Source organism: Mesoplodon mirus (genome assembly GCF_964341445.2).
Source record: "Mesoplodon mirus genome assembly, chromosome: 12".
In the NCBI taxonomy this organism is placed as follows: domain Eukaryota; kingdom Metazoa; phylum Chordata; class Mammalia; order Artiodactyla; family Ziphiidae; genus Mesoplodon; species Mesoplodon mirus.
This window is the reverse complement of record NC_138988.1, coordinates 31,518,359-31,544,825: the sequence shown is the minus strand read 5'-3', so window position 1 is coordinate 31,544,825 and position 26,467 is coordinate 31,518,359. Positions and strand designations below refer to the sequence as shown.

At 48.8% G+C, this 26,467-nt stretch overlaps 1 long non-coding RNA gene across 1 annotated transcript; it reads left to right on the top strand.

Moving 5' to 3' along the window:
- Positions 1–4,986: 4,986 nt before the first annotated feature.
- LOC309813936 lies at positions 4,987–20,249 on the top strand. The gene is made up of 3 exons (XR_014295559.1): positions 4,987–5,056; positions 14,277–14,336; positions 19,208–20,249. It is a non-coding gene; the product is annotated as an uncharacterized lncRNA (long non-coding RNA).
- The last annotated feature ends 6,218 nt before the right edge of the window (positions 20,250–26,467 follow it).

The window sequence follows — 26,467 nt, the reverse complement described above, 5'->3', positions numbered from 1 at the left end:
TGTATCAATTTCAGACCAGGTTTCATAAGTCTAAGATGCCATTGCTTGAAAGACACCATTATTTTATATACTACCATGAAGAAAAATCACTACGAAATTACATCACCAATATCTGGGTTTTTGAGATGTTAAAATGTGTGTGGGGGGGTGATGTGCATCTTAGAATTCGTGAAATGCAGTCAATTTTGTAAATTAAAAGATATTTTCCATTTTTGGGAAAAAAATTACTTAATTGCTTTCACCTCTCACCCTCCTTGCTCAGAGTGATTTCCTCAAAAAAAACCAAGGGAGTTGCATTTGAGGATGACTTAATTTTTTTTTTTTTTTTTAGCATTTATGTGCCAATTTTACACCAGGCCCTTTGTGAGGTGGTTTCTCAGCCCTGAGTCCATCGAGACTTCCTGGGAACTAGTGGGAAAGGTGGTAATTTTCCAAATAAGGAAGCTGATGGTCAGATTCTTATTCCTGATCACACAGTGAGTAAATGAAGGACATGACCTCAAACCCAGCCCGCTGCCCCACTTGCATCTCACCACCTGCCTCAGCCCTGAAGGTGTCATGAGAAGTGAGACGGGCCTTGGTAACAAGCCCCGGGATGAAGGAAAAAGTGCCCGACTCCCAGGCCCACCCTGTGCACCCTGTGCACCCTGCTCAGGGTTCAGGGGGAGCTGACTTCTTCCATGCACACTCTTCACTGCCAGCCTCAGTGAGTCAGCCTCCAGATGACCTCACTGTCCTCAGTGGGCTGTTTGGCCGTCTGCTTGGTGTCACGAAGCCCTAGCCCCCAGCACCTCTGGCACGAGGTTACTAGTATTTTCTCTGCCCAGCTCCTCAGATGTGGCCAGGACTGGAAAGGTCCCCTCTCCCCTAGCCCTCCACCTCTCAGCTTTCTGTTGCCAGGCTGCCTCTGCCGTCCAGCTGCTAAAAAAGACCAAGACTGAGAGGGCTGTTTCACTGCTGCCACCATCTGGGTGGAGTGCCATCCACAGGGGGGCTCGGCCCGGGCGGTCCCCGTGTCCCGGCATCCCGTTGCCTGGGACAGAGGGATGGGCAGTGGGGGCCTGTGCCTTAGCAGACCATGGGCAGAGTGAACTGAAGTAATAGTTCTGTGTCTATGCCATGGCAAAGTGTCATTTTCAGAAAGGTTTGCATACAAGTAGGTAGTGACCACATGTCAAAGATTTATTTAAGTCATTAACGAGGGAACAGGGCAAAATGACAGGGCTGGTTGAAGAGATTTGAGAAAGTGACTGTATTAGTTTGCTGGGGCCGCCATAACAAATTACTACCAGCTGGGTGGTTTAAAACAATAGAAACTTATTCTCTCACAGCTCATGAGGCCAAAAGTCCAAAATCAAGGTTGTTAGCAGGATTGGTTTCTTCTGGAGGCTCTGCAGGAGAATCTCTTCCATGCCTCTCTCCCAGCTGCTGGTAGTTGCTGGCAATCCTTGGGGTTCCTTGGCTTGTAGACACATCACTCCAATCTCTGCCTCTGTAATCACATGGGCTCCTCCTGTGTTTGTGTATCTGTAGTTTACAAATCTCCCTCTCCTTATAAGGACACCAGTCTTTGGATTTAGAGCCATCCTAATCCAGTATGACCTCATTTTAACTTGATTACAACTGCAGAGAACGTATTTCCAAATAAAGTCACATTCATAGGTACCAGATGTTAGGACTTGAACATCTCCTTTTGGGGGACACAGTTCAACTTGTAACAACAAAGTTACCTAACTCATTTTCCATTACTCAGCATCACAGACCCTTGGCTTCTTGGGGCAGTTTGGGGTGCTAGAAAGAGCAGAGGCATGGGTAACTTTGGTGTCAGCTTTGATTGGTCTCAGGTGTTCCTGGATTGAGTGTAGGCCTATTAACAAGCCTCAGGGGAGAGCAAGGCATCTTGGCAGAAGTCAGTACTGCATGGGACATAAGGGGAGCTAACTTCCAGAGGTCAGCTCCCAGCCCCACGCCTCACTGCGTGGGGCTCCGAACATTCCTCACCTCTCTGTGCCTCAGTTTTCTCATCTGTGAAATGGGGGTGATAATGGTACCTGCTTCATAAGATAGTACTTATGAAGCTCTGAATAAATGTTCACTATTGTTATTATTAATTCTAGTCACTCCCACTCACAGACTCACAACTTTGCTCCTTTTGGGGTGAGAAAGGCTGTCCTACTGAATATACTGGAAAGTTCCCCTTCCCTCCTAGGCCTGGTCATTGCAGAAAAAAGAAATTTAGTCTGCCTCCAGTCTCCAGAAAACATGGCAAGTTGCTGATTAGAACGAAGGAGGCCTCTCTGATTTTCACCTGCCCAGGTAATTTGTAGGCAAAGGCCAGCCCAGCCCCCAGCCTTGCTTACAAATTTGCCCTGCTTCTAGGACTGAGCTCTTCTCTGGCTGGTTGCTCTGGGTCTAGTTTGGAAGCTGACTTCCCTGGTCACTTTTAAGTTGGTGCAGCTGGCAATTTCCTTTTCAGACGCTGGTGAACCACGGTGAGTTTAGCAGGGGGGTTTGGGGCCCATCGTACCAGGAGCCTTTCCAGCTAGAACTAGAACTGGCTGGGCCTGAGAGAGCAGGTTAGAGGCCTGGCCCTTGCTATCCAATCTGGGGAGGGTGGGGGAAGACCTCTCTGCATTTAGTGAGCACCTCACACACTGGTCCTTGGGAAGAGAGGAACTCCTGCCGTCTGCATCCAGATCCATACTCCCTCCTCGGGTGGCCCCCAGGGGTAGCCAGCACATGGCCACACCAGGCCCTGAGTAGTAGCCATCGCTGCTGCTACTTTGTTTCTTTTGTTGTTGTTTTTTTGTTTTTTTATGAATTTATTTATTTATTTTTGTCTGCATTGGGTCTTTGTTGCTGCACGCAGGCTTTCTCTAGTTACGGCAGCAGGGGCTACTCTTCGTTGTGGTGCATGAGCTTCTCATTGCAGTGGCTTCTCTTGTTGCGGAGCACGGGCTCTAGGCGTGCGGGCTTCAGTGGTTGTGGCTTGCAGGCTCTAGAGTGCAGGCTCAGTAGTTGCGACGCACGGGCTTAGTTGCTCCGCGGCAGGTGGGATCTTCCCCGACCAGTGATCGAATCCGTGTCCTCTGCATTGGTAGGCAGATTCTTAACCGCTGCACCACCAGGGAAGTCCTGTTTTTTTGTTTCTGTTTTGTTTTTTTTAATTAATTTATTTATTTGGCTGCGTTGGGTCTTAGTTGCGGCATGCAGGATCTTTCGTTGCGGTGCACGGGCTTCTCTCCAGTTGTGGCACGTGGGCTCCAGAGCGCGTGGGCTTAGTTGTCCAGGGGCATGTGGGATCTTAGTTCCCTGACCAGGGATCGAACCTTCATTCCCTGCATTGGAAGGCAGATTCTTAACCACTGGACCACCAGGGAAGTCCCTTGCAGCTGCTACATTGATTATTGTCTGTGAAATGAAGGCATGGGCTGGTAGGACCACAGAGGCCCCTCCCCACCCAGGCCTCTCTGACCCTAAGTTCATCTGAGAGTTCTCTGAGTTCAATCAAGAGGGATCAGGCCCCACACTCTCTAGGTCCCCTCGCAGACATACTTTTTGCCCTCAAAGTGTTCCCCCTTTTTAGGCCTGGGAAAGAGCAGGGTCGTTACTGGGCTTCTAACTTTTTTTTTTAAAAGAGGTTGGGGATTTCTAGAAAAGGCAACATTATAGAGACAGAAAGCAGACCCGTAATTGCCTGGGGCTGGGAGTGGAATTGACTGCAGATGAGCAAATTGGGTAATGGAAGTGTTTGAAAACTGGCTTGTGTTGGTGGTTGAACCCCTGTATAAATTCACTCATCAAACAGTATTCTTCCTATGGGTGAATTGTATGCCATATAAATTACTCTTCGATAAAGCTATTTAAAATGTGTGTAGGGCTTCCCTGGTGGCGCAGTGGTTGAGAGTCTGCCTGCCGATGCAGGGGACACGGGTTCGTGCCCTGGTCCGGGAAGATCCCACATGCTGCGAAGTGTCTAGGTCCGTGAGCCATGGCCGCTCAGCCTGCGCGTCTGGAGCCTGTGCTCCGCAACGGGAGAGGCCACAACAGTAAGAGGCCCGTGTACCGCAAAAAAAAAAAAAAAAAAATGTGTATATACACATATATGTGTGTGTGTGTGGGGGGGGTATAATGAATTCTTTTAAAACCACAGTTGGTGTGGGATTACCACCTTCTCGGTAACTCTACAGAATGTCCTCAGTCAATGGCTGTGAATTTGAAAACAAGTGGAGGGGGAGCAGAATTGGAGGCCATGGTCTTTATGTGACCTAGGGCAGGTCCACAGTCTGTCAGGGCCTCGGTCCCCCCGCCCCGTGACATCCTGAGTTGACGTGCTTAGATGGTGACAGGTGCCAGGGTGTTGGAGCCTCTGCTGTGACTCCCTTGCCTGGCTTTCTTGGTGCTGTGGACTCTCTCATCGTACCAGGCGCCACTGTAAGCTTTGCCTTTGCCACAGAGCACCTCTGCCTTCCTGTCTTTGTGCAGGGAATTTCCTCCCTCCAGCCCCAAGGAGCAAACACGCGGTCAGGAACAATTGGAAAATCTGGGTTAGGCTGGCCTCATTTCCCCCTAAGCTTGGCCCTTTCCCTTGACTTGGACCAGAGACACAACCCAGAGAAAACCCCCTCACAGATCGAATGGCTTAAGCACCTACTGGGCATTTATATACTTTGCAGGCTTTCCTCTCTCCTGGCAGTCCTGACAGGTGGCCTCACGGGAGATCAGAGATAGAGAGACACTCGCCTAAGGTCACAGAGCTGCTAAGTGCTGAGTTTCCAGCTCTTTCCACTAGAAGCCACTTCCTGGAAAGAGTCCAGGCTGCTTACTCAGGTGGAAGCTGAATGAATTGGTGTTGTCAGCTTGTTTGGTAATTGCCTGTGTCCCTCTCCTGTGCCTCCATCATTCTTGTCAGAATGCTAGGACGGCTCAAGTACCACCTTCTCTAGGAAGCCTTCCTTCAAACGTCTACTCACCCACCCAGAAAGTTATGATACCCACTTCCTCTGAGTGCTAGCAGCCAAGAGCCAGAAATACGAGAAGTTCCTTTCCAGAAACTGTTGAGTAGCTCCATCTGGAGCATGACAAGAATGAGGCCTTGGCAGTCAGGAGAAAACCTGGCCTCTCCCCAAAGGGCAGTGGGAGCTACAGCAGGGGTGGGACAAGAAGATGTGGCTTAAAAGAGGGTGGTTCTAGCTGCTGGGTGGAGGATAGTTGGATCAGACTGGAGCCAGGTGGGAGGCTGGGGGGCCACTGAGGAGGCTGCAGCCTGAGCCCCTCCCAGAGGCGTGCTCCAGTGGGAGGGCGTGGCCCCGCCCCTCCCTTCACCTTTGTCCTCCTTCTTCACCCTGTTCCTGTCCCCTGTCCCATTCCCTAGGCCCCAGAAGTGCATGCTTATCTGATAAACTCCAGGGAGTACTCCACTGAGTGCCCTGCTGCTCCTACCAGAGTTTTGGGCTGGTTCCTTCTGGAAATGATGCCGAAGGGCTGAATGGCAGACCCTCGGGGCAGCATGAAGAGAAGGGGAAGTGGAGGGGCTCTGAGCTCCCAGGTTGGGCTGGGAACAGCCCTGAGGCCAAGGGAGAGCTGTGAAACGGCTACTCCTGGCTGACTCAGACCCTCCTGCCCTTCTTATCAGGCCTGAGGAGCGATAAGGGGCCAGTTCCTGGACTGCGGGTTCTAGGCCTTTGTTTGGGGCGGCCAGGAAGTGACTTGTGGGTTTTGCTGCGCCTCAAGGAGTGGGGCTGACTCACAGGGGTGGGGGTTTGGGTGTGTCGGGTCCATGGGGTGGGAGGCGGAGTCTGGGTGTGTCGGGTCCACGGGGTGGGAGACGGGGTGCGAACGCCAGGCCCTTCCCTGGTGGGAGAGGGTCCGGCCTCCACACCCACCTACTGACAGCTGGCCGCAGACCGGAGGAGTCCTTGCCCTGCTAGCTTAAGATGGGAGGGGTGGCCCAGGGCGTCTCCTCTATTTTTCAAGCAGAAAATATTTCCAGAATATTATTATTCCCCCAAGGTGTTGACTATTTGCTAAGTGCCAGACACTAGACTAAGGGCTTTGCCTGTACTATTTCCTTTAATCTTTACTCCAATAAAACCCCTGGGCAGCTGGTGTTACCACTTCCACGTTTTGCAGATGAGGAAACTGAGGTTCAGGGAGAGGAAGTGAATTGCTCAGATTTATGCAGCCCGGAAGCTGCAGATTCGGGATTCAAGCTGGGTCCAAAATTCAGAGACAGCTCTCTTGAAAAACCAAAACACATAGGGCAGGGAATGGGCATCAGGAGTTTTGTGAACCCCCGGGAGCCATCCATAGCTTACATCCAGTCCTCAAAGGAGCCACAGAAGACATCTGCCCCGGGGGATCCTTCCTAGCAAGGTGGACAGAGCTCTTCCCCAGCCCAGTCTGTTCGTCTGTGTGATGTGGTGAGAGACTGGCTCAGGTGTTCGCCACAAGCTAGACGGGGAGGTGAGCAACCCCAGGTCATAAATGAGCAGTTGGGTGACTCTGCTGTGGGGCAGGCCTGTCTTCCAGGCTCTTAGAAGGGGGAGGAGGCGGGGTGCTTGAGATGAGATAAAAGAACAGGAAATTCCCAGCCCAGTGGGAGAGACAAGGCCCTATTAGTCAAGACAGAAAAGCAATTCCAAAAAAGGGAAGGTTCTGATCTGTGTCACTGTCTATTTGTCAAGCCTCTGCCCCTCAGCATTTCTTAGTCAGGTTTGACGTTGAGCTCTGCTTGCCTGCTGGACGCCTCGGGCTCATGTCCTGCCAGCTCTCAGGCCCTGGTGGAAGGAGAGTCTCTGGCAGAAAAGTCCCAGAGCAAATTCTGACTGGCTTATCTGGAGCCACGTGCCTCCCTGAACAACATCCCAGTGGTCTGGGGTGGGGTTTTATGATTGGCCAAGCCTTCTCTCCCATGCCCATCCTCACCCTGGGTCTTCTTGTGGGGCCAGAACAGCAGCAGAACCATACAGAGTGGGTGGGAGGTAGAAGGGGAAGAGATGGAGGCAGGCAAAAGCCAGGTGACCCCAGGGGCCAGCTCCCCACCCATCTACCCTTTCCACACAGGGGCTCTTCTGGGCCATGCCTGTCTGGCCAAGGATGCTAGAGGGTTATCAACAGGGAGGGGCCACTCAGTGTCTTAGTTTAGTCAGAGATGTTCAACCTCAGCACTACTGACTTTTTTTTTTTTGCCTCACTTTGTGGCATGCAGGAACTTAGTTCCCCGACCACAGATCAAACCCATGCCTCCTGCATTGGGAGCATGTTGGGAGCACGGAGTCTTAACCACTGGGCAGCCAGGGAAGTTCCACTATTGATATTTGAGGCCAGATAATTCTTTGTTGTTGGGGACTGTTCTGTGCACTATAGGATGTTTATAGCAGCATCTCTACCTGCTAGAAGCAGTAGCATCTTTCCTGTCTGCCACTTGGACAATCAAAAACGTCTCCTCTGGGGCTTCCCTGGTGGCGCAGTGGTTGAGAGTCCGCCTGCCGATGCAGGGGACACGGGTTCATGCCCCGGTCCGGGAAGATCCCACATGCCGTGGAGCGGCTGGGCCCGTGAGCCATGGCCGCTGAGCCTGCACATCCGGAGCCTGTGCTCCTCAACGGGAGAGGCCACAACAGTGAGAGGCCCGCGTACCGCAAAAAAAAAAAAAAGTCTCCTGACCTTGGCGAATGTCCCCGGGGGAATTGCCCCTGGTTGAGAACTACTGACTTAGCTGATCCCAAAGGAGATCTTGAGGTGAGGACCTCAGGAAGCTGGGAAGTGGACGGGGAGAAGACGTTGATACTGAATGTGTTAAAGAGCAGGTTATCACTGTGGGGCTTCGTCCTGAAACTGAGTCCCCCTAAAACAGAATTCCTCTGCCGAGTTTATGATTAACCTCTCTATCCAAAACTTTATTCTCTTTTTTTGTCCTGCCCCCATTCTCCTCAGAATTGAGGCGTATCAAAGAAAAGGGGGGACTGAAACCAAGTAGGACCCTGTGGGGCCTTCCAGATACAAAAGCCCCTCCATGTCCCCTGTTTTTTGTTTATAGAGAAAGCTTTAGTCTCTAGACCTTCCCTGAGTTCCAAATGGCAGGCACAGAAGTTAACAATTAGGGAAGTGAGGGAATAGAGGAACAAAGGAAAAACAGTCAATCAAGAAGAGTAATGCTAGGGACTTCCCCGGTGGTCCAGTGGTTAAGAATCCGCCTTCCAGTGCAGGGGATGCAGGTTCGATCCCTGGTCGGGGAACTAAGATCCCACATGCCGTGGAGCAGCTAAGCCTGTGCGCCACAACTACTGAAGCCCGCATGCCTAGAGCCCATGTGCCACAACAAGAGAAGCCACTGCAATGAGAAGCCCGCGCACCGCAACAAAGAGTAGCCCCTGCTCGCCACAACTAGAGAAGGCCCACACACAGCAGTGAAGACCCAACGCAGCCAAAAATAAATAAATAAAAACTAAAAAAAAAAAAAGTTATGTATTGAAGGCATGCATCCTAAAACCTTAAACAGGATCCTGGACATCTAAGCCTACTGAACAGACAAATAAATACACAAATCTGCCCCACGCCCTGGGGCTAGCACTGGTTGTTGGACACTGGAGGGAGGGTGTCCTAGTGCAGAAGAGTCTCTGAAGTCATATAAATAGAATAGAATACTTTATAGTAGTAGGTCAGCATTAAATACTAGTCACTGAACTTTCATAACTTTCATAACTTGTCTCATAGACTGAAAAAGTTGTGTACATCCAATGCATAGAGATAGTCCCTCCCCGGCTGGCCCAGCCTGTCAGTGTACAGACTTGTGAGTGATGGGAGCTTCACAGCCCAGACAAGCCCGCAGGCCTTGTCTCCGAATCCTCTCAGAAATACTGCAGAGTCAGTACTATTAACACCCCCATTCTAGAAAAGAGGAAACTGAGGCTCAGCAGGGTGAGCTGACATCATGCTTGTGAATGACAGATCTAGGGCTTGAACTCAGTGCTACACGAGTAATCAGGCAGCATGAAAGGACCAGTCCTGGATCCAGGCCAGCTAAGGAGGAGCCAGTGGTCTCAGGATGGAGGAGACACCCTCTCTGTCAGGATCTGAGACTTGGTGGCTGTCCTTGCCCAGAGAACACCCAGCAGCTGGGCTGGGTGTCTGCACTCCAGGAGGCCCCAGGCTTTGTGTTCCCCTGACTCAGGCTCAGGAGACAGGCCAGGGCCAAGGTCTGAGCTGAAGTGCCAGCTGGGCCAGCCAGGAATGGGCAAAGGCACCACCTTTGCCTGTGGGCAAGGGCACCACCTCCCTGCAAAATCTGCCTCCTGCTGTCTCTGGAAGGCTGCGCTGTTAGATCCTGGTTGAAGCCCTGGAAGAGGTTTATGCGTTTGTTACCACCTCTGTGAAGCCCTACTGGACTGTCCTATGGGCCAAGCCCCTCCATTCTGCTCCTACTGTCACTTAAAGTACCCAGCTTGCACTGAAATCATCTGTGGCCATTATATGGATTTTTAAGTTGTTATGGTGAGTTAAAGTTCTGTACACCTAGAAAGGCCTGGGGCCTTTTCACTGGAATTCCCCATGGCTCCCAGCACAGGGCTCATTCAGCACACAGTAAGTGCTCAGTAAATGTTGGCAGACTGACACATCACCCCACCAGGTGTTTAAACTGGGAACGGTAAACACAGTGTCTCTCTTTGCTCATGGAGTGGGAGGCAGAATGGGCCAGTGGTTGGTACCCAAGCTCTGGTGTAAAATTGTTGCTGGCCAAGTCTTGACTCTGCTTCTCACTGGCTGCGTGACCTTGAGGAAGCTACTTGACTTTTCTGTGCCTTGCTCTCCCCATTCGTGAAATGGGAATAGAGTTAATAATAATAATATCATCTAGGGAGTAATTATCTAGGTTATTAGGTAGTGCATGTAAAGCCTGGAAAGAGCCCAGTGCTGGTTAGCTGTTCTCATTCTTGGTAGTCAGAGGCATCATATAATGTATCATCTGTGAGTACATTTTTTGGCTGTGTGGCCAAAAAAAAAAAAGAGACAAGCCACATTTGGATTTCAGCTCCCCCTCCACTCTCTAGCTATGTGACTTCAGGTAAGTGTCTATGCCTTAATTCCCTCCTGTGTAAACAGGTTCATGTGTTCCAGTCCAGCCACCTTTACACATACAGATATATGGAATTCTCTGGCGTTCCACTGTGTTGGGCAGAGGCACCTTTGTTGAGCTGTGGTTATTTTACTGGTTGTAGATTAAAGGGGAGAGACAAAGGGAGCATCTCATCCACCACTGCGCCACCAGGGAAGTCCCGAGATATTTTAATCTTTTGCATAGTTCCTGGGGCATTCTTTTTGCTCAGTAAATATTAGCTACCCAGAAAGCTGAGGTATTTAAAGACCAAGGGTTCCTTCCTTTGGCAGTGGTGGCACCCAGCACCAGAAGAGTCAGGAGAGGCAGGTAGCGGCCCAGCCCAGGCTCTGGGGACAGGGAGCAGCGTGGTGCTGTCTGAGGGCTAGCAGAGTGAGTGGGTGAGGGTACAGGCTTTGTAGCCAGACTGTCTGGATTCAAATCCCAGCTCCACCTGTTACTGTAATTTTGGGCCAACCACTTAATAATCACTTCTGTGGATCTCAGTTTCCCCCTCTGTAAAATGGGGGAAATAATACCAGCTTCCCAGGTTATCCTAAGAATTAAATAACTCCTACATAAAACACTTAGAACACTGCCTGGAACACGCTAAGTCTGGCCATTATTGTCTATATTATTTGAGTCTGTCCAGAGTCCTCCTCATCCATCCCCAGTCATAACAATAATAATAACTTCAACAGCCACAGTTAATTGCCCTCTCATTTATACATTCTCTCAACAAACCCATGACACCATTCTCACCATCTAGCTGGGCACAGTGAGGCTCAGGAAGTCTGGGTAAGGTGCCCAAGATCACACTGGTAGAGACAGGATTTGAACTCAGGTCTCTGACTCCAGAGCCCACACACTTAGCCATTTACTAAGCTGCACTTTTGTGGGAACTGCAGGGGGGCTGGACACCCAACACATCAACCCTCATAAACAAATAGACCTTGAGACAGTGGCCCAGCAAACACTGACTGTGCCATTGTCCGGGCGCTGTGAGTGTTTAGAGAGAGGGTCCGGATGCAGCCTTGGCCCTGAGGACCAGGTAGGACTTGCACTGGAGCATTAGGAGGGCTGTGATTTCAAGTGGGAGCAAAGATGTGGAGGAGGGGCCAGGCGGGGCGCAGGTAGGGCTACAGCAAGAGGCGTGGCTGGGGATAAAGTCAGAGACGGGAGGTGGCTGGCCAGCCTCCAAGTGGAGTTCCAGCACAAAGCAAAAGGCTGAGGCCCAGGGCAGCCTCAAAAGCCCTACTGTCCCTGCCCCTCAAAATCCCAGCATTGGAGACCCAGGGACATAACAGATGCCCTGCTCAGACTCAGCCTAGAACAGGGATCAAGGAGAATGGCCGGGGCCCCTCAGCCCTACTTTCTTGGTTTGTTCTCCTCTCGGCGTGAACACACCCAACATGGCAGCTGGCATCCAGGGCACACCCAGCACATGCTCCCTGCCTTCCTCCCTGGCGCAGGAGATGGAGTGGAACCCAGTCCTGACACAGGACTCCCTCCAAAAACAAATCCAACCCACCATCAGCAACGAAAATTTTATTGGTGGTTTCTTAGGAATTTAAAAGGCAAGTTTCCTAGTAGAGCAAGACTTCCTGAAAATCCTACCTCCCATTGCAGCTCCTTCTCTAGGAGTTGTTTTCCTGAGGCCACAGCTTCACATCTCCTCTCCTCTGCAACTCCAGCCACTCCTCTCCTTGCCCTCAAAATCCCAGTTGGCCTGTAGCCTTCACACATGTACACTGAGTGCCATTAGCAGGACAGGCTGCATCGTTTTGCAGGGCCTGGTGTAAAATGACAATGTAGGGTCCCTGGTTCAGAGAGTATGGAGAGTTTCAAGATGGTGACAGCAGAGCATTAAATTCAGTGCCTGGCCCTTCCAGGCACACAGCTCTGTCGACTGCACGGGCAGCATGCCCATGGAGCTGACCCTGGCCTTTAGTGTGTGCCCTGCATGGACTAGGACGTCAAGTTTCATGAATTTCAAAGCTAAAATCAGGGGCTTCCCTGGTGGCGCTGTGGTTAAGAATCCTCCTGCCAATGCAGGGGACACAGGTTTGAGCCCTGGTCCAGGAAGATCCCACATGCTGCGGTGCAGCTAAGCCCGTGCGCCACAACGACTGAGCCTGCACTCTGGGGCCCGCGAGCCACAACTACCGAAGACTGCGTGCTTAGAGCCCGTGCTCTGCAACAAGAGAAGACACTGCAATGAGAATCCCAGGCGCAACAACGAAGACCCAATACAGCCAGAAATAAATAAATAAATTTATTTTAAAAAATAAATAACTAAAAATAAAGCTAAAATCTGAGATTCCACCATCGCCCCAGCACCAAAAGAAAATCATATTTTGAAGACGGCAGCTCTGGGCTATACCCACCCCACCCTCAACTCTCAACTGCTCACTTTCCATGCTGTGCTTATTCCCCCAGTAGAAAAGTTTGAGGTCTTATATTTGAACTGATCATACCTTTTGCAAAGTGCTTTCATATGTTCTTTAAGAGAGAGAAGTTATCATCTCATTTTATGGTTAGGCAAACTGAGATTCAGAAACTCTGCACTCGAGAGCTGGCATCTTGCTGGCCAGTAGCATATGTGGCACCAAAACAATAGCCTCCAGACCCCCTCAGCCTGAAGCCATTTCCCCCAGAGAAAACATCTGGACACCATCTAAGGTGAATGAACAAATGCAAACCTCAACACCAAGGGAACTAATTTTATTTATATGGTAACAGCAATTTCTCGTGTTGAAACAGCCTCAGCCAACCCCAGACAAACACCAGGCCTGAATCAGACCTCCATCAGCAGAAGTGCTGATGGAAATGTGGGAAATGTCCCCATCCTTCCGACTCATAACACGCAGTGCTCCTGCAACCACAGACCGAAGAAGAAAAAAGCGGACTCAAGCTCCTAATCCAAAAGGGTATAGTAGGGCTATTTGTTTTGTTTAAATTAAAACTTGGGAAATCTTTATTTTTTTAAGTGAACTTTTAATTTTGGAATCATTTTAGATTTACAGAAAAGGTGTAATGATAATGTGGAGAGTTCCTTCACCCAGTTCCCCATTATTAACGTTTTATTACTGTGTGGATTTGTCACAGCCAAGAAACTGACACTGGCACTCAGCTATTAACTAAACTCCAGACTTGATTTTGGTTTCACCTGGATTTTTCCACTAATGTCCTCTTTCTGTTCCAAGACTCAATCCAGGGAAGCACATGACATTTACTTATCATGGCTTCCCTTTAGTCTGTGACAGTTTCTCCCTGTTTTTCAAGACATGGACAGTCTTGGGAATTCCCTGGTGGTCCAGTGGTTAGGACTCCACGCTTCCACTGCTGAGGGCCCGGGTTCAATCCCTGGTTGGGGAACTGAGATCCTGCAAGCTGCGCTGCCAAAAAAAGATGTGGATGGTCTTGAGGAGGAATGGCAGGTCACCTGTCCAATGCCCACCAGTCTGTGTGGTTTTCTCCCCAGTAGACCTGGGTTATAAGTTTTTAGAGAGAACACCACAGAGGTGAAGTGCCCTTCTCGTCACATCCTATCAGGAGTCCATGGCACCCACATGACGCCGCTGGTGAGATTCACCTTGAGCTTGTGGTTAAGGTGGTGTCTGTCAGGCTTCTCTACTGTGAAGTTGCTATTTTGTTCACTTTCCAAACTCTACTCTTTGGAAGTGAGTCTATAAGTCTAAGCCACCCTCAAGTGGGACAGGGCAGGAAACCTTGATTTTTTAAATGTTAATTTAATTATCTTTTTAAAAAAAATCGTGGTTTAAAGTGCAAAAGATACCAAAGGATCCAAGGCAAAAATTTTCTCCCCATCTCTATCCCTGAAAGTAACAATGTTACCATTTTCTCATGAATCATTCCAGAGGTATTTTATACGCAGACAGGTAAATATACATACTTTGCTCCACCTTTTTTACACAAAGGTAGCACGCTGGCCACACTATTCTACACCCAACCATAATGAGACCTTGTAAAGCACACAAGTTGTCTGACATGATGGATGATTAAATAAATTACATTACTGCAGAGCAAGGGCCTGGCACAGCTACCAGCAGTTACACAGGTAAGTAGTATCTGTTCTCATGAAAAGGTAATATGTCAAATGAAAATAAAATCAAGTGCAGAGTACATATGATTTCTATTGGTGAATGCTATCTTTCAGGAGGATAAATTCCAGAAGCGGTCACAGGAGCCTAAATGCCTGAGATAAAACAGAAGGCTAGTGAGTATAATGTTTTGCTATATATAAAAGGAAAATAAAAAGATGGGGCTGTGAGCTTTGGGGGAATGCAAACTCGAGGATCCCGAAGCCAGCCACTGGTGGATGGCAAGACCTTGTCACTCTTTTCCTAGTCAGGGAGGGAAAGGCTGTTTGACTTTCTAGAATCTGTCTGCCTGGATGGAAGGTGGTTGCAGTTAATTGCCTTGTGGAAATAAGAGTAGAGCAAGTACCCCACCCAGGGTGGGGACGGGATGTAGATTCCTCAGGCCTGAACTGTCAGGCTCCAGGCCACACATGTGTGGATGCCCCACAGCCCAGTACTATCCACAACCTGCAGGATGAAGTGCTCCCTTTCAGCCTGGCACCTCTTAATTCATTCACCCCTTTACCCATTCAATCATTTATCCATTCTCCCATCCATCTATCCATCCACCCATCAAACCATTCACCTGTCGTTCATCTATCCATCCATTCATCCATTCTCCTTTCTACTTGTTTGTTTCCTTTATTCACTCAGCATTTATTATGTGGCTGATCCTTTGCCAGATAACAGGGATACAGCTGTGGCTGAGATGGGCCGAGGCCCCCTCTCGTAGAGTGTACAGTCTGGTCCAGAACTAACCCAGTTTGGGGAATACATCAAAATCTTGGGCATTTTAGGATCATAGGGGACTTCCCTGGGGTTCCAGTTGTTGGGACTCCGCACTTCCACTGCATGGGGCACTGGTTCGATCCCTGGTCAGAGAACTAGGATCCTGCATGCTGCGTGGTGCAGCCAAAAAAAAAAAAAAAAAAAAAAATCACAGAAGAAGGAACTAAGCCAGCCTGTGAAGCAGAGCTGCTTCTTGGAGGAGGTGACAACTTGGCTCAGTGGGTGCTAGTCAAGCTTGGGAGGCCTGAAGGGAGAAAAGGGAAATTTCAGATGAAGAAACAAGAAAAGGCCCACAGACCAGTACTAGCACCCAGTAACCAAGCCCTTGCCTCAGTCTGGACCCTGTGCCAGGCTCTTAGCAGTCAAAACTTCACTTCAGCCCACAGGAGCCCTTTGAGGGAGATGGTATGATCTCCATTTTTTCTAGCTTTATTGCGATATTATTGACATACAACATGTAAGTTTAAGGTGTCCAGTGTAATGAAGGATTACTACAGGAAGGTTAGTTAACACCCCCATCCTCTCACATAATTACCACTTTCTTGTGGTTATAACATTTAAGATCTACTCTCTTAACTTTCAAGTATCTAATACAGTATTGTTAATTACAGCCACCATGCTGTGCATTAGATCCCCAGAACTTATTCTGGGGTTGGAAACGTGTCCCCTTTGACCAACATCTCCCCATTTCCCTCACGCTCCAGCCCTAGCAACCACCAGTCTACTTTCTATTTCTATGAGTTCAGCTTTTTACATTCCACATGCAAGTGAAAACATACAGTATTTGTCTTTGTCTGCCTTATTTCACTTATTATAATGCCTTCAAGGTCCATCCATGTTGTTGCAAAAGGCAGGATTTCCTTTTATTTTATGGCTGAGTAATATCTTAATCCAGTCATCCACTGATGGCACTTAGATTGTTTCCATGTCTTGACTACTGTGAATAATGCTTCAGTGAACATGTGGGTACAGATATCTCTCCTAGAGAGTGATTTCATTTCCTTAGGATATATACCCAGAAGTGGGATTGCTGGATCATATGGTAGTTCTTATTTTAATTTTTTGAGGAACCTCCATACTGTTTTCCAGACTGGCTGCACCAGTTTACCTTCCCACCAACAGTGCACCAGAGTTCCCTTTTCTCCACATCTTTGCCAATACTTGTTATCTCTTTGACAATAGCCATTCTAACAGGTGTGAGATGATATCTCATTGTGGTTTTGATTTGCATTTCTCTGATGATTAGTGATATTGAGCATCTTTTCATGTACCTGTTGGCCATTTGGATATCTTTCTTTTTGAAAAGTGTATGATCTCCCTTTTAAAGATAAGGATGCTGAAGGACGGGGCTAAGGTTTACCTTCTTTTCTGTGTCTCTCCCTGGTGCCCGGTCCAAGGCCTGACATACAAAATGTGCTCAAGAATTGCAGATTGGCAGAATGGCATGGGCTGGAGACTGTAAGTTGGATGACCCCATTACTAGGGAACCATGAATAGTCCCTGAAACCCTCTGCCCATAGCTTCCTGGTCTGTAAAGCAGGGATACTTTCAAAATCAACATCTTTAGAGCACTTGTGTGCTGTGCTGGGAAAAGCGGCAAACAACGCTGAGTTCCTGGCTCCGGGAACTTCTGTGGAAGAATCTGAAAAGTTAGCAGGAAGTTATAATTCACCACAGCAAGATGATTTGCTCTGAGGGGGACATACAGGCACTGGGTGAGCACAGCTTGAGTTGCTATCAGAATTAATGAGATAATACACACTAACTAGAGAAGTCAATGGCTTCCTATGTGCTTGGCACTGTGCTGAGTGTCTTACATGAACTAACTTGTTTAGTCATTACAATTCTACCAGGTTTGTGTGATTATGATCAACGCATGTACTAAGAGGAAGTTAGTGGAGGCTCAGAGAGATTAGGTAACTTGCCCAAGGTCACACAGCTGGTGAATGGCAGAGCTGGAATCAGAACCCAGGCTGTCTGGTCCTTGACCACAGACTCTCCTGGATCAAGGAGACTAGCAGGTAACACTGAATTTTCCTCTTCTGTCTCTCAAAAGATAGATAAGGTCATATCTACAGATCATGGAGCCAGGCGGCCCCAGGATTAGAGTAGTACCTCAAAAAAAAAAGGTCTATTTTTGGAACCTCAAATGAGGTCAAGGCCTGGCCCGAATCCCACATTCTGAGCAGTGGGCCACATTCTGTCAGCTGGACTTCTCGAGGGTTTAGAGCAGAGAGAGGACTGGGAAGATGTTGGGTTGCAGCATCCCAGAGCTCTGGCCTGATGTCCAAACCAACCTTGTTCCTTGGGCTTCAGGCCTTGCCATGAGGTACCTGCTGGGGCCCTGAAATTGGAACAGCCTTCATCCCTCACTGCTGCAGGGAAGTGCCTTTGAGGCCTCAAGTTGCAGTGACTGCAGAGTAGCTGGCCTTTCTCCATCTTTCAGGACTACTCCCCACTTTTCTTTCCGTGTCCACCCCAGCAATCTGAGCATTATTCATGCCTGAAATATCTCAGAAAGCCACGACAGCCCTGCCCTCCACCCAAATCCACACAGCCTCATGGCCTCTGTTCTTTAAAAGGTCATTTTCCTCCCTGCCTTTACCGATGGACCCCTCACGCCTGGGCCCTTCACACCTCACTGTTTCACTGCACAGGGACATGCCTGTCATTCCATCCCCCATCAGGACTTTGCCCACAGACACCACCTTCCTATGGGCCTCTGGGGCCCTGGGCTGCTGAGCTGGTCTGTCAGGCACCTGCAGTCAAGACCTGTGGGGACCTGCTAACATTTCCACTTCAGCCTGTCCTGGAGAAAGTACATGACATTGCGTAAGAGCCTCTCCCATCTGCTCTGAGGGGCCCAGAAGGCTCGGCCCTCAGTGCTGGCCCTGCCCATTTCCAAGACAGGGGGAGCTACACTCTTCGGGGGATGCCACTGTGTGTGTAGTCCCCAGAGTCCAGGCCCCCCGGGCAGGATGGTCTCTGGTATGACTATAGCACACGCTCAGCACACACCCAGACCCCCTTCAGCTTACGCCAGTTACTTCCAGCTGCTGGCAGCCAAGACCTTCTGCCTGATGACTTTCTGGTCACCTGCTCACTGGGTGAGTGCTTTTCATAAACTAACTTATTTAGTCATCGTTAAGTCCACACTCTGCCTGTATGTCTTAGTCCAAAAGGGCCTCGAATGAACAGCCCCCCCTCTCCCAGTAGCCCTCCACCAATTACTGATAGTAAAGCCCCCAGCTCCTCCCCTTTCCTCGTCCCAGGAGCAGCCCCTCATTAACGCAACCTTTATGGGCTTCCTTCCTTGCCTGTCTCACCTCTCACCTCCCCTGCTAGTGCTTTGTGGGATCACTTCCCAAATAAATGTCTTGCATTTGAATCCTAGAATTGGGTCTGCTTGCGAGGAAACCCAAACTAAGACAACATCTAATTTCCAACATTTATCGAGTGTTTTTGTGCCAAAGCACCACGCTCAACACTTCACATGTCTTGACTCATTTAATCCTCCGACAGCCAGGGCTATGAGGTAGGGACCGTTATCATCTCCATTTCACAGATGCAGAAACTGAGTCAGAGCTGGGGCTTGAAGCCAAGCGGCTCCTCCCGTGACCCTGTCCTGCAGCCAGCCTGAATTGCTTTCGGTTCCTCAAACGACTCTACTCAGTCACCTCCTGCCCTCTGCCCTCTGGGGCACAGGGAGGTTAAATCACTTGGTCACAGCAAGTTAGAGGTTGAACCACATGGGTTCAAGAGCAGGCTTCCAGGGCTTCCCTGGTGGCGCAGTGGTTGAGAGTCCGCCTGCCGATGCAGGGGACACGGATTTGTGCCCCGGTCTGGGAAGATCCCACATGCTGCGGAGCGGCTGGGCCCGTGAGCCATGGCCACTGAGCCTGTGCGTCCGGAGCCTGTGCTCCGCAACGGGAGAGGCCACAACAGTGAGAGGCCCGTGTACCACAAAAAAAAAAAAAAAAAAGGAGTAGGCTTCCAGGCTCGGAGTCCTCACACTTCACCTCCATGGTAGACGAACAGTAGCCCCTCAAGTAGTCCACATCCGGACCCTGTGACTGTTACCTTCTATGGCAAAAGAGATTTTGCAGATGTGATTAAGGGAAGGATCTTGAGATAGAGAGATGATCCTGGATTATCCATGTGGGCTCGATGTAATCACAACAGTCCTTATAAGAGGGTATCCTCCACCTGTGTCTTTCAGACAGAAGACAATGTGATGACAAACCAGAGAAACAGAGAGGAAGACATTTGAAAATGCTACACTGCTCCCTTTGAAGATGGAAGACAGGGTCATGAGCCAAGAGATGCAGGTGGCCTCTGGAAGCTGGAAAAGGCAAGGAAACAGATTCTCCCCTGGAGCCTCCAAAAGGAACCAGCCCTGTCATCACTTTGATCTTAGCCCAGTGAAACTGACTTTGGACTTTTGGCCTCCAGAACTGAAAGAGAATACACCTGTGTTGATTTAAGCCACTACATTTATGGTGATTTGTTACAGCAGCCACAGGAAACGAATGCAACTACTGTACCAGCCCGTCCCCTACCAACTGCTCAGATGTAGCATGGTTCCTGAGAACAGCTGACACCTGGCGGGCACATCATCAAGCAGCGGGCAATTGCAACCCATCTCAGGGGGTGCCTGGGGCTGGGAGCACATAGAAGGGCCCGTCTGGTCTGAAGGGTCAGGGAAGACTTCCTGAGTGCGAGCTTGCTTCAGCCTAGACTGGGAGAAAAGGGAAAGGGCGGGTGCTGAACAGAAGAGGAGCGAGTGCAAAGGCCAGGAGGGGAGAGAAAGCTCAATCATTTGAGGAACTGAAATGATTCAGTGTGGCCAGAGCTTGAGGGAGAAATGGTAGAAGCCGTGTGGTGCAATGGTTAGGAGGGCAGTCTCTGTAGGTGCTCGCGTGTGAGGCCATGCCTTGCTGTCTCCCAACTGTGCAATTTGGGGTAACTTGGCCTCTCTGTGCCTCAGTTTCCTCACCTGCCTGATGGTATTTTTTGTGTGTATGTTCCTATTTTCTTTATTAAAATTTTTTTATACAATTTTTTTTTTTTTTTGGCTGCATCGAGTCGTTGAGGCATGCGGGATCTTTTATTGTGGTGCGCAGTCCCTTCGTTGTGGCGCTCGGGCTTTTTCTTTAGTTGAGGCACTTGGGCTTCTCTCTAGTTGTGGTGTGCAGGTTTTCTCTTCTCTAGTTGTGGCACGTGGGCTCTCTTGTTGAGGCTGCAAACTCTGTAGTTGTGGCGGGTGGGTTTAGTTGCCCTGCAGCATGTGGGATCTTAGTTCCCCGACCAGGGATCGAACCTGCATCCCCTGCATTGGAAGGTGGATTCTTTAACACTGGACCACCAGGGAAGTCCCTATTTTTATACAAATTTTATTTTTAAAATTTTATTTATTTATTTAATTTATTTTATTTTTGGCTGTGTTGGGTCCTCATTGCTGCCCTTGGGCTTTCTCTAGTTGTGGTGAGCGGGGGCTACTCTTCGTTGCGGTGCGTGGGCTTCTCATTGTGGTGGCTTCTCTTGTTGCAGAGCATGAGCTCTAGGCACGCGGGCTTCAGTAGTTGTGGCACATGGGCTCAGTAGTTGCAGTGCGTGGGCTCTAGGGCACAGGCGCAGTAGTTGTGGCGCATGGGCTTAGTTGCTTTGCGACATGTGGGATCTCCCCGAACCAGGGATTGAACCCGCGTCCCCTGCATTGGAAGGCAGATTCTTAACCACGGCACCACCAGGGAAGCCCTTTATACAAATTTTAAAGTCTACTTTCCATTTACAGTTACTACAAAATATTGGCTATATTCCTCGTGTTGTACGATACATCTCTGAGCCGCTCTTACAGCCAATAGTTCGTACCTCCCACTCCCCCACTCCTATACGGCCCCTCCCGCCCCACCTGATGGCAGTTAACTCACAGAGTTCTGTGAGATTTAAATACCTCTACAGGACTTGGAACAGTGTCTGGCAGAGGCGGGGCTCAGCAAATCTGTCCTCGATGCCTCCCCATATCAACAGTGAGGTGGCTGCCTGCACCCCCCAGGCGGGGTGAACGTACAGTCCAGCGCTGCGCACGGGGAGGCCCACGTCCCTCAGACTGTGAGAGCAGGTCAGGCTCAGCAGAGCCAACTAGCATCAGCCCTGGACTTTTGCTGGAAGTTCTGGGAAAAAGGAGCTCTCTCTGGGTTGGGGCTGCCTAGGAGGTGAACCTGGAGCAGCTGGAGGGCGGCTTCATCACCACATGGGGAGGCCTGCCTGAGCAGGAAGCCAGCAGAGGGGAAGGCAGAGCCCTGAGGGAGAGAGGTGGATCTTGAAGGTGTCACCTAGGCCCCTGGATCCAGACACGTCTGAACCACCCCCTTGGACTGTCTGGTTACAGGGACAATCATTTCTCTTTTTGCTTTCAGACTTTCAGCTGGGTTTCAGTCACCTGCAACCAGGAGAGTCCTGATTGACTGGTGTGTTCTCAGTAAACGCGCACAGACTGAGTGGCTGAGTGAGCCCTCTGAGTGTGGGGTGACTGCGTGGGAAGGGCCTCGCTGCCCTGTAGGACCATCCAGACTTGGAGGGATTTGGCATTTGGCCTGGGAAAGCACCCTCTCCATTCTCTGCCCCCCTGCAGGGCCTGGCGTCCGAATCTAGGTTCCTTCCAAAGGAGGATGAGGCTTGGCTCAGGGCAGGTGTGCAGCTGGCTGAATCCTAGTTTTCCTCTACCTGAAGCAAACCTCCCTCAACAGGGAAGGTCTCAGGTTCTGCTTGGAGCTGGGAAATGGGAAAGGCGGTTGAGTGCTAAAGTCCTGGAATGAACAGCCCAAGGGGTAAGATAAATGCTTTTATCATTTCCATTTTACAGATGAAGACACTGAGGCAAAGTTACCTGTCCTCAAAGCTGGGGCTCACCAAACAGAACTCAGAACTCTTTCTTGCCCCTAGACATTGCTTCATCCTCCTTAGCCATTTTCTTTCTGTTGTCTGCAAATTTTTTCGGGCTTTCTTGCCCTTTCAAGTCCAGATACTCTAATTCCTTATAATTACTCATGCCTTGCTCTTAGGTCACAAAGAAGAATGTTTGGCCAGACCTGGGTCTGTGTCTCAGCTCTATGCTGTACAAGCTGTGTGTCTTCGAGGAGGGGGAAGGGTAAGCTGGGACAAAGTGAGAGAGTGGCATGGACATATATACACTACCAAATGTAAAATAGTTAGCTAGTGGAAAGCAGCCTCATAGCACAGGGAGATCAGCTCAGTGCTTTGTGACCACCTAGAGGGGTGGGATAGGGAGGGTGGGAGGGAGGGAGATGCAAGAGGGAGGGGATATGGGGATATATGTATATGTATAGCTGATCCACTTTGTTATACAGCAGCAACTAACACAACAATGTAAAGCAATTATACTCCAGTAAAGATGTTAAAAAAAAAAGCTGTGTGTTTTGGGGCCAATGTCTTCACCTCTCTGGGCCTTGGCTCCTTCACCCATGGCAGTGGAGGTGGCAAAACCTACTCTCAGCCTTTTAATGAGGACTGAGTTAATACACGTAAAATGCTTAAAACAATTAAGTCCTTTTGAAGTGCTCAATAAATGGCAGCTTTTATCATTCATTTCCTTCAGAAACTATATCGTGTAGTATTTCTTGAAATGAAATAGAGGAAAATGTCTCCCAAATAAGTAAATAACACAACTTTGAAAACTGCAATGTCACCTATCTTTTCTCTTTTTGCTTTTTAATTTTGCAGTCTTTATCCATGTTGGCAGAGAAGCAGCAAGAGGATGGGGTTGGGGGGAGGGCTGGTGCTTCCTGCTTCTGGCCATGGCAGGTGAGCTAGTATGAGGTCACCCCTTCTGTCAAGAGCACCTAGAAATGATTGAGAAAGACAAGCCTGTAACTGGGAGTTGCTTTTCCCCTCAAGGAGTGTACTGACTGGGGCAGCTGAGAGGCTAAGAAGCTGGCAGAGCTTTGGTGTCTCAAGGTCTGGGGGAACAAAAATTGGAGTGAGGACTGACCCATGGTGGCGGTTCCTTAATAAAACCCCAGGCTTGAGGTGGGACTCTAATAACTGTGATTAAGGCATTCAAGAAATTAGATAACAAGAATTTCAGCAGGAAACTGGAAACTATAAAAAAATAATTAAATGTAAGTCCCAGAACTGGAAAATATGATACTGAAATTAAAATTTGTAGTTGTTGGATCACAGGTTCTGAGCCACTGCCTAGGTTTTGGTCCTAGCCCCAGCCTTTACTATTTACAATGCTGGTCCTTGTCTCTCTTTTATTGAGAAGCAGCTTTGGATGGTCTTCTGGACACTGATAGTGATGATGATGGTGATGAAAATGATGGCAGCTACCACTTCCTGGTCACCTGCTATGCTCAGCCCTCATTACCCACGTGATTTTGCAAGTGTGAGGTGGGTATTATTATTATTCCTGCATAACTCATCAATGCAGAATGGGAATTTGAACCTGGGTCTGAGTCCAGAATCTCTGCCATGCCTGGACTTCCAATGGTTTCCTGGGAGGCAGTGTGGTGCTATGGCCCAGGGCATGGGCCCTGGATTCAGACCTATTAATAGGATGCTTGCTTAACCTCTCTGGGACTCAGTTCCTCCTTCATGGAGTTGTGTAAGGATTAAACGTGGCGATAGATGTGTGCTCAGCACCAGATGTCATGATTATCATTGCTGTTACTAGAGTTTTGCGTTCTAGAAAGCCGTCTGGTCCAGTGGACTCCCTCTGGTCCTAACCAACTTGGGATCACATGGCTGGTCAACCATTGAGGCCAACAGAGGTGCAAACCTCTCACACTTGGAGAACGGGGGACCATCAGAGACCACGTTAAGCTTGGCCAGCCATGTTCTGATTGTTTTCTTGTTACTTCTCAGTGAGCTTCTGTAGCCAAGAGCTTTCCCAGTTAGGCTCCAGTGATACTGAGGAGAATGCTGTGGTTACCGCCTCCCCCTCCCCTCCCCTCCCCTCCCCTCACTGTTAAAGATCTACATGGAGCTTTTGGACAGAGGACTGACCTCCATCTATTTTGGAAGGGCCTATCTTCTATCAGGGCTGATTCTGGTCTGAGCTGAGAGTGTATTTACTGGCCAAAGTCTGCTCCAAACTAAACATGCCATCACATTCCTCGCAGCCTGTAAGCTCCATGGGGAGAAGCTGGGGGCCATAGTGGAGCGAGGAAACCTTATCTGATTCCATTTCAGCAGGATTCCGCTTCACTTGGTGGGGGACATGGGGGAGAGAAAGGAACAGATAGTCTTAAAATGAGCTGAATTAAAGATCACATTTGATGCATTTTCTGCAATGATAGGTAGAGGAGACCAGGAGATTTACAAGTGAAAGAGCACACATTTTAATGTGGGTGTGCCTTTGCTTTTTTCTACCCATAAACTTAAAAAAAGATTTGTTTTTTTTCTTTCCTTTCTTCCTTCCTCCCTCCCTTCTTCCCTCCCTCCCTCCCTTCCTTCCCTTCCTCCCTCCCTACCTCTCTTTTCTTCTTTCTTTTCTTTTCTCTCTTCTTCTTTGTTATGATATACTTACAGTAAACAGCACATATTTGAAGTGCATAATGTGATGTTTTTACACACCCACCCATACATACCCATAAACACACACACAAATATATATTCATGATACCATTATTATGATCAAAATGAGGAATATATCCACCACTCCAAAAAGTTTCCTTATACGTTTTTGTAATCTCTCCCTCCCATCCCTCCCCACTTACCCCCTACATCCCCAGACACTCACTGATCTGCTTTCCGTCACTATAAATAGCTTGCATTTTTTAGAGTTTTACATAAATGAAATCATACAGTATGTATTCTTTTTTTGCCTGGCTCCTTTCACTGAGCATAATAATTTTGAGATTCATCTATGTTGTTGTGTATGTCAGTAGGTCCTTACTTTTTATTGCTGAGTACTGACTAGTTCATTGTATGGATGCACCACAGTGTGTTCATCCATTCACCTGTTAAATGGACCTTTGGATGTTTCCAGTTTTGGGCAATTACAAATAAAGCTGGTACAAACATCCAAGTACAAGTCCTTTTATAGACACATGATTTTATTTCCCTTGGGTAATTACCTAGGAGTGGAATGGCTGGATCATACGTTTAACTTTTTAAGAAACCGCTCTCCAAAATGGTTTTACTATTTTACATTCCCACCAACAGTGCATGTTTCAAAACATTTAAGGAAGAAAGAAACTCGTTAAGGTAGAAAGTAAAACTTCTTATAATTCTACCTCCTAGTGATTGGCTTGCTTAACTGTTTCCTATAAATCCTTCCAAGGTTTCTTTGTTGTTGTTTTTTTTATGCACATACAGAGCCAGACTGAGACACAGAGGTGCCCTGGGCAGGCTTATAATTTGGCATCCCCTCAACTTGATATTTTAAAAACAGTGGTTCATAATTTACTTAGGCAGGATGTGGAGAAACCGATTTCCTGTTAATAAAATAGATCATTCCTCTTTCTTTTTGAAACAAAGAATTTATTACATACACAGAATGAAATCTGACCTTTTCACTTACTTGGAATTGTCCTGGAATTGTAGTTGTCCAAGCAGTCAGTTTCTTTTTTTTTTTTTGGCTGCGCCGCATGGCATGTGGGATCTTACTTCCCTGACCAGGGATCAAACCTGTGCCCCCTGCATTGGAAGCACAGAGTCTTAACCACTGGACCACCAGGGAAGTCCGAGCAGTCAGTTTCTTGGGGGCTGTATTATGGGCTAGGATTCAGGTGACGCACTAACAAATCACTACGTCTCGGGGAAGCACACATCTCTGGCCAAGGACTAAGCTGACAGACCAGGGACCTGAGAGAATCGTCGCCTAGCTGGACTCTGGCATGGTGGCACAGCCTAGAGTTACTCCTAGTCCCAAAGGAGGGAATGTTCTAGTTTCCCCCAGAGGAGGCTATTTCCCTCTGAGCACTGGTTACCACAGGTCTGTCCCGCGTGGAAACCTGAGTGAACTGGCACTGTGTTTTGATCTAGTTCAGTGCTGTTTGGGTTCCCCTTCTAGACTAGCACCCTAATAGGCTGCCTGGCTGATCAACTCTGTGCATATATGAACGTGTACTAGTGTTATTTTTTTTTAATGTGTATACAAATTGAATCATACAAATGCATATTGATCTGTAACTTGCTTTTCTTTTTCCCCACATAACAATAAGTTCTGAGATCCTTTTCCATCAGCCTACGTAGATCCATCACATCCTTTTGTAAAAAGTGGCAAGGTGGTCCACCAGATGGATGTACTGTAATGTGGGACTTAGCAACTTCAATGAGCGCAGGAATCGCCTTGGGGATCTTGTTAAACTGCAGCTTTGGATTCAGCAGGTCCAGGGTGGCACCTGAGGTTCTGCACACCCCCAGGTACTGCCCGAGCTGCTGGCGGGACCACACGGAGGAGCAAGTGCTCCTACAGTGCATGTGAGGGACCCACCAGTGAGGGGCACGTGGC